This window comes from Oncorhynchus kisutch, linkage group LG29 (genome assembly GCF_002021735.2).
Source record: "Oncorhynchus kisutch isolate 150728-3 linkage group LG29, Okis_V2, whole genome shotgun sequence".
In the NCBI taxonomy this organism is placed as follows: domain Eukaryota; kingdom Metazoa; phylum Chordata; class Actinopteri; order Salmoniformes; family Salmonidae; genus Oncorhynchus; species Oncorhynchus kisutch.
In genome coordinates this window covers 35,880,849-35,894,424 of record NC_034202.2, presented here as the reverse complement: position 1 = coordinate 35,894,424, position 13,576 = coordinate 35,880,849, and positions in this window count along the sequence as shown.

Genomic DNA, 13,576 nt, shown 5'->3' with positions numbered 1-13,576 from the left:
TTCCACCAGACACTGGGAAAACCATAGAGGAATACCTGGTTCAGTCTGCTTTCCACCAGACACTGGGAAAACCATAGAGGAATACCTGGTTCAGTCTGCTTTCCACCAGACACTGGGAAAACCATAGAGGAATACCTGGTTCAGTCTGCTTTCTACCAGACACTGGGAAAACCATAGAGGAATACCAGGTTCAGTATGCTTTCCACCAGACACTGGGAAAACCATAGAGGAATACCTGGTTCAGTCTGCTTTCCACCAGACACTGGGAAAACCATAGAGGAATACCTGGTTCAGTCTGCTTTCCACCAGACACTGGGAAAACCATAGAGGAATACCTGGTTCAGTCTGCTTTCCACCAGACAAACGGAAACGGGAAATTAATTCACCTTTCAGCAGGAGAAAAAAAAACACAAGGCAAAATATACACTGGAGTTGCTTACTAAGACAACATTGTATGTTCCTGAGTGGAGTAGTTACAGGTTTGACTTAAATGGTCTTGAAAATCTACGGCAAGACATGAAAATGGCTGTCTAGCAATGATCAACAACCAATTTGACAGAGTTAAGAATTTTTTAAATAATAATGTACGAACATTGTACAATCTAGGTGTGCAAAGCTGTTTACATCTTGCCCCGCTACTGAACGGACAAGTGTGTTTGTAACGCAAGATGGAGGAGAGCTTCTCATCAGATATGTTTTTGTTACTTTTTCCTCAACTTGTTTCTCTAACCTTATAGCAAGTGTCGTGGAAATGTCCTCTATTTACCAAATCATGAGAGCAAACCACAACACAAGTACCTTCTCCGCTGTGCAATCGGGTTTCCGAGCCGGTCACGGGTGCACCTCAGCCACGCTCAAGGTACTAAACGATATCATAACCGCCATCGATAAAAGACAGTACTGTGCAGCCGTCTTCATCGACCTTGCCAAGGCTTTCGACTCTGTCAATCACCATATTCTTATCGGCAGACTCAGTAGCCTCGGTTTTTCGGATGACTGCCTTGCCTGGTTCACCAATTACTTTGCAGACAGAGTTCAGTGTGTCAAATCGGAGGGCATGCTGTCCGGTCCTCTGGCAGTCTCTATGGGGGTGCCACAGGGTTCAATCCTCGGGCCGACTCTTTTCTCTGTATATATCAATGATGTTGCTCTTGCTGCGGGCGATTCCCTGATCCACCTCTACGTAGACGACACCATTCTATATACTTCCGTCCCGTCCTTGGACACTGTGCTATCTAACCTCCAAACGAGCTTCAATGCCATACAACACTCCTTCCGTGGCCTCCAACTGCTCTTAAACGCTAGTAAAACCAAATGCATGCTTTTCAACCGTTCGCTGCCTGCACCCGCACGCCTGACCAGCATCACCACCCTGGATGGTTCCGACCTTGAATATGTGGACATCTATAAGTACCTAGGTGTCTGGCTAGACTGTAAACTCTCCTTCCAGACTCATATCAAACATCTCCAATCGAAAATCAAATCAAGAGTCGGCTTTCTATTCCGCAACAAAGCCTCCTTCACTCACGCCGCCAAACTTACCCTAGTAAAACTGACTATCCTACCGATCCTCGACTTCGGCGATGTCATCTACAAAATTGCTTCCAACACTCTACTCAGCAAACTGGATGCAGTTTATCACAGTGCCATCTGTTTTGTCACTAAAGCACCTTATACCACCCACCACTGCGACTTGTATGCTCTAGTCGGCTGGCCCTCGCTACATATTCGTCGCCAGACCCACTGGCTCCAGGTCATCTACAAGTCCATGCTAGGTAAAGCTCCGCCTTATCTCAGTTCACTGGTCACGATGGCAACATCCATCTGTAGCACACGCTCCAGCAGGTGTATCTCACTGATCATCCCTAAAGCCAACACCTCATTTGGCAGCCTTTCGTTCCAGTTCTCTGCTGCCTGTGATTGGAACGAATTGCAAAAATTGCTGAAGTTGGAGACTTTTATCTCCCTCACCAACTTCAAACATCTGCTATCTGAGCAGTTAACCGATCGCTGCAGCTGTACATAGTCTATCGGTAAATAGCCCACCCATTTTTACCTTCCTCATCCCCATACTGTTTTTATTTATTTACTTTTCTGCTCTTTTGCACACCAATATCTCTACCTGTACATGACCATCTGATCATTTATCACTCCAGTGTTCATCTGCAAAATTGTAATTATTCGCCTACCTCCTCATGCCTTTTGCACACAATGTATATTGACTCCCCTTTTTTTCTACTGTGTTATTGACTTGTTAATTGTTTACTCCATGTGTAACTCTGTGTTGTCTGTTCACACTGCTATGCTTTATCTTGGCCAGGTCGCAGTTGCAAATGAGAACTTGTTCTCAACTAGCCTACCTGGTTAAATAAAGGTTAAATAAAATTTAAAAAAATAATAAATCGTTCAGCTTTGTCTCCTTACTCAAACCCTAGAACCATAAACCAATCCTCCATATCAACAGGCATATATCAAATTGTCATTTAGATACAACCAATTCTAAATACAACCAATCCTGGACAAGCTCACGGAGAGGATAGAATGATTCCAGACACTGCCATCCTCCTTTCCCCGATGGGAAAAGTAGGGAGTCACTGGCACACAGACACAGTGGAGCAAAAGATATGTTTACACATGATGATACCTTGACCTCTCCCCTCTCTGCGGCCCATGCAACTTAGTCTTGACATAGAACAGATACTGCAACCCTGCCACAGTATTTTACAAAAATAACATTCTTGATGAGAAGTAGCTTACAAACATATGATGAATATAAAACATCTTACCTATGTTACCAACCAATTCTGATTATTCCCCAACACAAGTCAAGCTAGTTTTACTGCAGTGCAGCTAGCTAGCTAAAAGCTAGGCTAGGTTGAAGATACCATTGTGGCTAGCTTGACCTGCAAGGGGTGTGACTACGTATGTAAATGAGATATTTCTGTATTTCATTTTCAATCAATTTGCCTATTTTTAAAAACATGTTTTTACTTTGTCATTATAGGTTATTGTGTGTAGATGGGTGAGAAAAAAATGTATTTAATCTATTTTGAATTCAACTGTAACATAACAAAATGTGGAATAAGTCAAGGGGAATCAATACTATCTGAAGCAACTGTACACTCTTAGAATGTAGAACTCTTTTTGGTTTCATGTTCCACAGGGATGCTGGCCCATTTTGACTCCAATGCTTCCCACAGTTGTGTCAAGTTGGCTGGTTGTGGATCTCTACTCCGAATATCTCGTTCCATCTCCTCCAACAGATGCTCAATATCTGGTGACTGGGCAGGCCAATGCAGTAAGCTAAATTCACTGTCATGATTGTGGAACCATTCCTGGACAATCCTAGCATTAGGCATGGGGCATTATCCTAGCAATCCTGGCATGGGGCATTATCCTGCTGAAAAAAATACATTTGCATATGGTTCACTGCTGCCATGAAGGGGTGCACCTGATTGGCAATGATGTTCAGATATCTTGTGGCATTCAAACATTGCTCCACTTTTATCAAGGGGCCCAATGTGTGCCATGAAAACACACCCCACACCATCACATCACCAACCTGCAATGTTGACATGCGGCATGATGGATGCATGTACTCATGTGGTTTTCTCCATACCCTAGTCCTCCCATTGTTGTAAAACAGCAGGAACCGGGATTCTTCAGACCAGGCAATGTTTTTCCAATTCTCCAGTCTCCAGTGTTTTAGTTCCAAGGCCAATGTAACCACAGTGTCTTGTTTTTTGCTGAAAGAAGTGATACCTTGTCAGGTCGTCGGCTGTCATATCCCATTTGTGTCAAGATACCACGAGTTGTGCATTATTTTATGGGTCTTTGGACACCAATGTTGTACTGGACTGTCAGTTGACGAACTGTAGCCCATCTGTTGCTCGGCACAATTTGTGTCAGCTTCCTTTGTCTTCTTTCATCAATTACCCATTTCTGGCCGGATGTCCTTTGGGTGGGGGACCATTCTTGATACACACGGGAAACTGTTGAGGGTGAAAAACCCACATGCTGGTCCATGTTGACACCAATGCTTCCCACAGTTGTCTGAAGTTGGCTGGATGTCCTTTGGGTGGGGGACCATTCTCGATACAAACGGGAAACTGTTGAGAGGGAAAACCCACATGCTGGTCCATGTTGACACCAATGCTTCCCACAGTTGGCTGAATGTCCTTTGGGTGGGGGACCATTCTCGATACAAACGGGAAACTGTTGAGAGGGAAAACCCAGCAGCTTGATACTTTTTATTTAACACTTATTTGACTGATCCATTCTTATTAACACTATGACCAGGGGAATAGTTACAGGGGAAAGGAGGGGGGGATGAATGAGCCAATTGACCAGGGGAATAGTTACAGGGGAAAGGAGGGGGGGATGAATGAGCCAATTGACCAGGGGAATAGTTACAGGGGAAAGGAGGGGGGGATGAATGAGCCAATTGACCAGGGGAATAGTTACAGGGGAAAGGAGGGGGGGGGGGGATGAATGAGCCAATTGACCAGGGGAATAGTTACAGGGGAAAGGAGGGGGGGGGGGGGGATGAATGAGCCAATTGACCAGGGGAATAGTTACAGGGGAAAGGAGGGGGGGGGGATGAATGAGCCAATTGACCAGGGGAATAGTTACAGGGGAAAGGGGGGGGGGGGGATGAATGAGCCAATTGACCAGGGGAATAGTTACAGGGGAAAGGAGGGGGGGGGGGGATGAATGAGCCAATTGACCAGGGGAATAGTTACAGGGGAAAGGAGGGGGGGGGGGATGAATGAGCCAATTGACCAGGGGAATAGTTACAGGGGAAAGGAGGGGGGGGGGATGAATGAGCCAATTGACCAGGGGAATAGTTACAGGGGAAAGGAGGGGGGGGGGAATGAATGAGCCAATTGACCAGGGGAATAGTTACAGGGGAAAGGAGGGGGGGATGAATGAGCCAATTGGGCAAGACAAAAGATTAAATTGCCTTTGAAAGGCATATTGTACGATAATAGGTGCCAGGCGCACCGGTTTGTGTCAAGAACTGCAACGCTTTGGGGAAACTGTTGGGTGTGAAAAACGCAGCATTGTTGCAGTTCTGACACAAACAGGTGCTCCTGGCACCTACTACCATATCCCTTTCAAAGACACTTCAATATTTTGTCTTGCCCAATTGCCTCATTCATCCCCCCTCCTTTTCCCCCTCTGAATGGCACACATACACAATCCATGTCTCAATAGTATAAATCCTTCTTTAACCCGTCTCCCACCCTGACATCAATAAGGGACCACAGCTTTCACCTGGATTCACCTGGTCAGTCTATGAAATGGATTTGAGGCTCTTCTGAGGGCAAAAGGGGGTGCAACTCAATATTAGGAAGGTGTTCCTAATGTTTTGTCCACAGTGTATATGTATATAATGGTGTGTGTATAGACAGTGTGGACAGTATATGAATAGGAAAGGTGTGTACAGCCGTAGTTATATAGGATGAGCCTTGACTAGAATACAGTATATACATATGAAGTGCGTAGTGACCAGCAGTCTCTAAGGTGCAAGGTAGAGTAGCAGGTGGTGGCCAGCTTGTAACAGTGATTAAGTTCAGGGCAGGGTACTGAGCGGAGACCTTGTAGTGGTGACTATTTAACAGTCTGTTGGCCTGGAGATAGAAGCTGTTTTTCAGTCTCGGTCCCAGCTTTGATGCACCTACTGTCTCCGACTTCTAGATAATAGCGGGGTGAACAGGCCATGGTTCGTGTGGCTGAGGTCCTTGATGATCTTCTTGGCCTTCCTGTGACACCAGGTGCTATAGATATTCTGGAGGGCAGGAAGTGTGCTCCCGGTGATGCGCTGGGCTGAGCCCTCAGGAGAGCCCTGAGGGTGGTACGGCAATTGCAGACGGTACAATGGCCGTACCAGGCAGTGATACAGCCCGACAGGATACTCTCAACGGTGCATCTGTAGAAGTTAATGAGGGTCTTAGGGGCAAAGCCGATTTTCCTCACCATCCTGAGGTTGAAGAGGGCTGTTGCCAGCTAACTAATCATATTTAAATGATTATACAAATATCTTGCAACCAATATAATGTTATATATATGGGGGATACAACCATCCCAGCTCTACAGATTTTGCTGCAGAGAACCAGAATCATTAGATAATTTGTTTTGGCACTGTCCATATACAGTATAGCTTGTTTTTGGTCGCAGGTTCAGGAATTGCTGATGAATTGCAACATTTACCTGGAGTTAACTCTGCAAATAGCACTGCTGGTTGATTTGAAAAGTCAGTCAATCAATCGCTAATATAATAATACTTTTAGCAAAACAATTGATCTTGAGAATAGAAAGGTTCACACAGTTGAAAAATATATATGGCAAATGGAAAAAACTGGATGATGTTAAGAGATAGATGGGAGGGGTTGAGTGAAGCTGAAGGGTGTGACTAAAAACATGATAACTAATATAAAATATACTCTCCGTAAAATGTATATAGGTTCAGAACCTTTGTGAAATAGCAGTTAAAAATAGATGGCAAAAATACAAATATTGGCACTCTTGCACTTTTTTCAAATCACTCACAATTTTCCCTAAAAATAAGATGAAATTCACCAAATTCTTTATTTCACAGTTAATATTACAGAACCTTTGTTTTTGATTCAGAACTTAATATATCAATTTAAATCAGAAAAGCAACAGAAGTGACTAAATGATTGACAACCCAGACATAATAAATTGGGAGCACAACCTTTGGTCAAATTAACTGCAATCAAGTGCATCCTATATTCATCGATGAGCTTCCTGTACCTCTGAACTGGCAGTTTGGCCACTCCTCATGTGCAAACTGCTCCAGGTTTCCCAGATTTTAAGGGTGCCTTCTCCCAACTTGTAATGGTTCTCTTCATCTGAAGGAGAGGCGGACCAAAACGCAGCGTGGTGGTTATTCATATTCTTTAATTGATAAAGAAACTACACAAGAGATAACTAACAAAAACAACAAATGTGAGAAAACCTAAAAAAGTCCCATCTGGTGCAAACACAAAGACAGGAACAATCACCCACAAACACACAGTGACACCCAGGCTACCTAAGTATGATTCTCAATCAGAGACAACTAATGACACCTGCCTCTGATTGAGAACCATACTAGGCCGAAACATAGAAAACCCCAAATCATAGAAAATCAAACATAGACTGCCCACCCAACTCACGCCCTGACCATACTAACTAAATACAGAACACAGGAAATAAAGGTCAGAACGTGACACAACTGCTGTTTTCAGATCTCTCCACAAGTTTTCAACAGGATTTAGATCTGGACTCAATGCTGGCCACTTCAGAACAGTCCAGCGTTTTGTCTTGAACCATTCCTTGGCTACTTTTTGAAGTGTATTTGGGGTCATTGTCCTGCTGGAAGACCCATGACCTTCAATGGAGACCCAGCTTTCTGACACTGGGTCCGACATTACGCTCAAACATTCCCTGGTATTCTCCTGATTTCATGATGACATGTACACATTCAAGTCACCCATTGCCAGAAGCAGTGGGAAAGACACACTTGATTACCATGTGTAGATAAAACCAATGTCAATCAGATAGTGATCGGATCATTTTGATCTGATGACAACGACCACATGTTAATGCAAGGTGTAACCAGAGTTAAAGACTAGCCAAATGGCTGATCCCGGATAAGGACATTGCTGATTACAACATCTTCAGGTGTGACAGCCATATGAGGAGGAGGGAGAGGAAAAAATGCTTAACAGCACAGAACACTCTCCATTCCAGAATGGCCTTATGATCACATACCTAGATGACAGAGAGAGAGAGAGACAGAGAGAGAGAGAGAGAGAGACAGAGAGAGACAGAGAGAGACAGAGAGAGAGAGACAGAGAGAGACAGAGAGAGACAGAGAGAGAGAGAGAGAGAGAGAGAGAGAGAGAGAGAGAGAGAGAGAGAGAGAGAGAGAGAGAGAGAGAGAGAGAGAGAGAGAGAGAGAGAGAGAGAGAGAGAGAGAGAGAGAGAGAGAGAGAGAGAGAGAGAGAGAGAGAGAGAGAGAGAGAGAGAGAGAGAGAGAGAGAGAGAGAGATGAATGTTGTCAGCTCTTACCTTGACATAATGAAAGAGTTTCAAGTTGTGTCATCCAAGAGTGACTTTGATAAAAGAGTGGTTCTCAATTACAACCCCCAAATCTGGTGCAGAAAAGTGGTTTCACTCCGGTAAGGTAACCACCCTAACCAGACAAACCATATGTCTGTTCCTGGACTTCAACGAATCATACAAAGTCTTGCATTCTGCATTGCATCAATTCCAGACAAACTCATCACTGCGTCCTCCATCCATGTCTATGAGAGAGGGACACTGTTGAGTCCCCAGTTTGAACTGCCATCAAAGCCAGGTGTCCCCACCATCAAGAGTCTGGAGCATGACTGTGTCCACGTGCAAATCAACCCTCCCCACCTTGTGGTCAAGTCTGTGGAGTCGTACCAGGTTTTGTACCAGGCTGTGCAGGCTGAATCTGAGTGGACAGAGATCAAAGCTGATGCTACCACTAACCAGGTCACCATCAGACGTTTTAACCCCTATAAAGACTATCGCTTCAGCTGCAGGGCGCTGTGTAGACCTGGTGTGAGCCTCTCCAGTGACTGGACAGAATACTCCAGGACCCGCCCATGTAGCCCCCCTGGACCACCCACAGATAAAAACCTGGAATATGAAAGTATCAGAGTGAACTGGGACATTCCTACCATGGTGGGAGACGATGTTGAAGTCATAGGCTATGAGGTTGACAACAGAGAGGGTGCAAAGGCTGTTGACAATAAGATGTGGCACACCATCAAAACCACCACCAGAGAGTGCACACTGGAAGGTCTAAAGCCTGAAACTGCATACAGTGTCAGAGTCTCTGCTAACTGTGGTGAGGTAGTGAAGTTTGCTCAGTCCTGAGACTGAATTGAACACTGTCAGGATGTCTGACTCACCAAAAGTAAAACGTTTGACAGACGCAAAAAGTGATACATTCCTGGACCAATCAGAGACGTTGCAGAAAGGCAACCTCTCAATCCATAAGCTTGCATTGAGGAAGATAAATGTGTTGATAAGAGTTTTCGCCAGTACATGTTTAGGAGGCAAGCGGAGAAAGTAAATAACAAGGTATTCCTTTTGGGGTCCACAGGTGAAGAAAAACCACTCTGGTAAATGTCATGATCAACTACATTCTCGGGGTAAAGTGGGAAGATCACTACCCCTTTAAGCTCATCCATGACGTGACCAACAGGTCACAGGCTGATAGCCAGACTTCAATCGTAACATCATATGAGCTCTACAATCAGCCAGGCTTTCAGATTTCATATTCAATGACCATTATTGACACAACAGGGTTCGGAGACACCAGAGGGGTGGTGGGAAAAGTACTCAATTGTCATACTTGAGTAAAAGTCGAAAGTCAAAGTAAATGCTATACATCAAATTCCTTAAATTAAGCAAACAAAACTGCACGATTATTATTATTATTATTTTTAAAAAATTATGGACAGCTAGGAGCACACTACAACACTCAGACATAATTTACAAACACAGTATTTGTGTTAGGTGAGTCTGCCAGATCAGAGGCAGTAGGAATGACAACACATTATTATTGATAAGTGCGTGAATTGGAGCTTAATTCCGTCCTGCCTGAGCATTCGAAATGTAATGAGTACTTCTTAGTGTCAGGGGAAATGTATGGGTGTAAAAAAGTACATATTTTCTTTAGGAATGTAGTGAAATAAAAGTAAAAGTTGTCAAAAATATTAATAATAAAGTGAAGTACAGATACCCCACAAAACTACTTAAGTAGTAGTAGTATTTTTATTTAAAGGACAACTTCACCCAAAAACTATCTTTTTGTATTTGTTTCATTAGTTCATTATTGACATAGTCTCAAAATGTTTTGCTTGTCAGCAATCAACTTTTCAAGATATGTAACTTTCAAAATACATAAATCATCCCCGTATGATGCATTTTGCATCATTTGATGCTGCCTTTAGCTCTCATTCTTGAAAAGGTTGGAGACCCCTGCTTTGACCCAGATTACAATGCTTTCGGTTTTAAATGTGTTCAAGACTCTTCTTGCTAAGAGTCTCAGTGAGCTCACTGGCTGTAGGTGCTGATGTGTAGAGTGTGCAATCATCAGCACACTCTATATTATTTTTTTTCTTCTCTATAGTAATTTTAGCTTATTGTAAGACAAATTGCAAATCATTTGTTAAAATAGAGAAGAGTAGCCAGACTTCAATCGTAACATCATATGAGCTCTACAATCAGCCATATCCCTCAAGGCAACTGCCCTGAGGGATACCACAATGTACATATATGATGTTAGAGAAGCTTCCATTGAACAATACTCTCTGAGTTCTATTGGATAAGTAACTCTCCAATCATGTGATGTCAGGTGATGTAAAGCCATAACAAGTGAGTTTTTTTCAATAACAAATTATGATCAATAATGTCAAAGGCTGCACTGAAATCTAACAATACCATTTGAAATCTTATTCCATCTATACACAATACCCCATAATGACACAGCAAAAACAGGTTTTTAGTTTTAGGGGGTATTGTGTGTAGATTGATGAGGGGAAAAAACGATTTATTTAAAAAATATATATTTTACCTTTATTTAACTTGGCAAGTCAGTTAAGAACAAATTCTTATTTTCAATGACGGCCTAGGAACAGTGGGTCAACTGCCTGTTCAGGGGCAGAACGACAGATTTTGTACCATGTTTAGAATAAGGCTGTAACGTAACAAAATGTGGGAAAAGTCAAGGGGTCTGAATACTTTACGAATGCACTGTATCATTATTGATGGATAACGACCGTTTTTCCACACAAACTTGTCCAAATTCAAAACGGCAATCCTTCTCTTTCATTATTGTATGTCACATGCACCAAATATAAAATATTTACTTTCAAGCCCTTTAACCATCAATGCAGTTCAAGAAATAGAGTTAAGAAAATATTTACTAAACTAAAGTGAGAAAAAAAGAAAAGAAAATTGCATAACAATAACGAGGCTATCGGGGTATCGGTACCGAGTCAATGTGCGGGGGTACAGGTTAGTCGAGGTCATTGTAAAGTGACTACGCATAGATAATAAACAGCAAGTAGCAGCAGTGTAAAAACAAAAGGGTCAATGTAAACAGTCCGGGTGGCCATTTGATTAATTGTTCAGCAGTTTTATGGCTTGGGGGTAGAAGCTGTTAAGGAGCTTTTTGGTTCTAGACTTGGCGCTTCGGTACTGCTTGCCATGCAGTAGCAGAGAGAACAGTCTATGACTTGGGTGACTGGAGTCTATGACAATTTTTGGGGCCTTCCTCTGACACATTTGTTTTGTTAAGTTTAGTCACAACATTTCTCAATTATTTGACCCTGCTGGTCATCTATTGATAATCATGTAATGTTGTCTAATACCTAGAAGGGATCAAAAGGGCCTTTATTTATTGGTTAACATACACAAAGCATCAAGACATGACGGAGACAATAGTTTGAATGTGCCGTCTGACTTGTGCAACCATAAATTGACTTAGCAGTCTCGACTTTCAGTCAACTGGGCCGAACCGAAGGTGATGAACTTCAGTCGAGACAAGCCACTCACTTCCTGGAATGTAGCGCCCTCTATGCTTCACCCAGGGGAATGCTACACAATAAGGGTAGGTCCCATGGTTGGGTGATTTGAGATCTGGGTCCTTTTGTATGAAGCATCTCAGTTGGAGTGATGATCTAGGATCTCAGTTGAATTTCTGATTATAAACAAGATTACAATGGACAGAGGCCAAAAATTGTGAAACAATAAAAATTATATAATTTTCTAATCAAATAAAATCACATTTTATTTGTCACATGAGCCGAATACAACAGGAATACAACCTTACTTACAAGCCCTTAACCAACAATGCAGTTTTAAGAAAATACCTGAAAAAGTAAGAGATAAAAATAACAAATAATTAAAGAGCAGCAGTAAAATAACAACGGGGCTACCGGTACAGAATCAATATGTGGTGGCACCGGTGTACTTTTTAGATTCTCAATATGTTCACGTCACCAAATAATTGATTAAAGCACACTGTTTTTCAATGAAGGTCTACAGTACCCTCAACAGCACTCTCTGGGGTAGCACCATGGTGTAGCCGGAGGATAGCTAGTTTCCGTCCTCCTTTGGGTACATTGACTTCACTACAAATGCTAGGAGTTTCATGGTTCTCACCCATTTCTATAGACTTACACAGTAATTATGACAACTTCCGGAGGACGTCCTCCAACCTATCAGAGCTATTGCAGTATGAGCTGACATGTAGTCGACCCAATCAAAAGATCAGAAAATGAATCTAGAAAGCACAAACTACAGCTAGCTAGCACTGCAGAAAATGTCGTAAGTAGTTGACTCGGAGAGAGAGAAAGACAATAGTTGGAACAGTTTTTAATAAATCATTTTCTTAAAAAATTAAGGATAATCGAGAGGAGAGAGAGAGCTATCTATATTTCCTTGTATTTTTTTCCCCCTTTCACGCGAATGCAGCTAGCTAGTTGTGCCTACTCAAACAGAGGGATGCTATGTTAGCTAGCTGGCTATAACAGAGGGATGCTATGTTAGCTAGCTGGCTAGGGCTATCCAACACTGGAACTCTTCCAAGTCAAGGTAAGCTTTTGGTTGTATTAATTTATTGCCAGCTGGGCCCGCCGGTGTAACTGCTAAACTGCTTACTGTACTCCATGATTGTCCAAGGTTTATTAACGCATTAGTTCTAGTAGCTAGCTATGTTGACGATGATGTTAGGTGACAACAATGTGGGCTGTGTGTAGCGTTTAGCGTTTATGGTTTGGAAAGGTTTTTTCACCTGTTCACAGACAACTGTTGTATTGTGCACTGAAGTCAACAAGGGAAGGGAAAGGTGAGAGGAGGAGAGCGCGTAGATACGAGAAGGAATACAATGCGCAAATACTCAAATTTCTCTGGACCTGTGCACCTACGTTGTAAACTTTAACTCATAGGTTGTAGTAACCTTGTGATGAGTATAGGAACAATTGTAGTAGTAGCCTAACTTATCGATGTTACTTTGAGCTGGGTGAATGGAATATGAATGACAGTCATCCAATATGCTGTAGTAGAAATAAGGCCATGCTCATAAAAACAAAATAGTCCGTCATCTTAAACGACACCGACTGCCACCAGTACAGTAACTCACAGCCCACCTATGAGTAGCTCACCAAACAATTCTGAAAGTACTTGCAATTCTCACAAGTATCAGACACAGCAAGCTCCCACCTAGCAGATATCTAATCAATGAAAAAATGACATTATCCCACCCCTGGTTTGCCACTATAGGCTTAGAAAGCCAAACCTAACACAATGTATGCCAAGTAATTTCGAGCAATATTGCCTGTGTCTGTTGGTGTGGTGCTAGTCTTTGTCCATCACTCCATGTGTAGCCAGTTTATGTGATAACCGTCTTGTGGGTTGAAATAAATCGTTTCCCAAAACCTTGTCAAGTAAATGTTAACTGCAAAGTTGTCTTACCAGATGCATGCCCCTTTAAAAAAATTTTCTCCATTGTATATGAGTAAGTATA